We start from the raw sequence: 2,093 nt of genomic DNA on the forward strand, positions 1-2,093 counted from the left end.
AGTCATAGCAGGTCGAGATCCATGAAAAGTCGTATATAAAGATGTGAGTTACCCACATCTTTATATTTACACAAGTAATTAAAATTGTTTATTCACAGATTAATCTCACTAATAAACAATTCTACTATATTTGGCTGGTGCATATGAACTTCTATTTAGAGACATAATTTCATTATTTTCTTTCCAGAAATATTATTAAACGTTAACTAGCACCTCATAACGACTTTTGAATGATAAAAATCGGCTCGGTATAACACATTTTACCGAGTACGAAATTTTAGTTAGTGGAACATACTGCTGTTACATCTTCTAATTTTACCCCGCCGTTGTATTTAGGTACACGCTACAGTGCACACAATGAGCCAATAACTTGGATAGCAGAGTTCCGCATGAGTGATTCACCCCACATCTTTATATGTCGGAGTTAACGCATGAATGGTTTCATGGACCTTCTCAGGACTTTTTTCCTAACCCACATCTTTATAATCTACTTTTGCTGAGAGTTCCGCTTGAACAATTCCGTGGAGCTTTTGGTTTCTGCGCATGACATGTTTCCAATGGGGGATTTATCTGTTGAGCATTATCTCTGAAGAGAGAAGCCCTGGCAGCTAGCTGACTATGGATTTTTTTGTTTTATTATTTTTAGCTTTAAATTGCTGGCAGCTAGCTATTGAAGCCTAGTCTTGCTTATTTTGTATTGTCTGTTTTTGTTTTTGTCCTAAAATAAATAAAAAAATAAATTTTGTGAAAATTTGAATTGTTTCTTTTGTATGTCAAATTATATATAAAAGAAGAAGGTGGTAGTTTTTATATTTGAAAACAAAAAGCTGCATACGGAAACCAGTATTTCCCCGATGGAGGGGGGGGGGGGGGTGATTTGATTCCCTCGACGAGAAAAACGTGGGCGTGGTCAGTCGGGGGGAGGGGGTTGAGGATGTAGCTCCGTACCCCCTCCTTCCAAGCAGCGCCACCACTTTTGTAGTAAGCATGTCCAATTAAAAAAACGAACATCGAGGAGTAAATTTAAATCCATGCTGTATGCATGCAGAATTTGTGCAAAAAAAAAGTTTAGAAGGTGATTAAAAGTTCCATCATTTCGCTATTCTGCTGCGCTAGCTTGTCTCGCTATGTAGCGCCTGGGTGATGCGTTATGCTTAACTCTAAAAACCTATCATGGTTAGCTATCTATCCAAACAGTCGCATAATTCAACCAGGTCTTTGCCTATTAATTACTTAATTTAGACGTTAAAAAGTTGTTTTCGGTAATGTACAAATTTTAATGGTCAAAATGTGGAAGAACACACTGTTAATATACCAATACATTAAAAGGGTAGTTAACCTATGAAAATGGTGATAATACTTAGGGCTTCGATTGGTTTTTAAAAAGAAACTTTTCCTCAATACAGTTGATGTAATACATGCAATTTAAGCAATTGGAAATCATGATTAAAAATATTTTTGGTAGTTAAAAAAGCTTCTCCAAAAACATGTAAAGAAAAACATATTGCAATCCATGCAGCCTTTCTGGAATTTATTGTTTAGAGATGCCATGTTCAAACAAAGCAACAAGTTTCAGATAAATTTCTATTATTATTTAAATATGCTTTACACAATAAACTATTTACATATACTGTAACTGATTACTAAAATATACAATACATTGTCAATCATGAATAAAAATGCTGGAATGAATACATATACATATACATACTGGAAACCAACATAATGTAAAAAAAAATAAATAAACATAAGGCATTCTTGCTGCACTATTAAATAATTAAATTGTATACACATAATTACAATATTATTGCACTGGGTTGTTTGTAACATTAAGTACCTGTACTTGGCAGATTAAATTACAATCACTAAAAAACATTGTTTATGTGTATACAGCTAATTAGAAGATTATTAAAATTTCATTAGGATATCATTATTTAACTTTAAAGCCAATATTAGGCCTAGGAAATTACAATCACTAAACATAACTTATGTATATACAGCTAATTAGGACATTATTAAAAAATCATTGTGATATTATTATTTAACTTTAAAGCCAAGTGCCTGTACAGTATTTTGCTGATTAAATTACAATC

Source organism: Anneissia japonica, unplaced genomic scaffold (assembly GCF_011630105.1).
Source record: "Anneissia japonica isolate Jap-2015-1 unplaced genomic scaffold, ASM1163010v1 scaffold1415_len311187_cov125, whole genome shotgun sequence".
Classification (NCBI taxonomy): Eukaryota; Metazoa; Echinodermata; class Crinoidea; order Comatulida; family Comatulidae; genus Anneissia; species Anneissia japonica.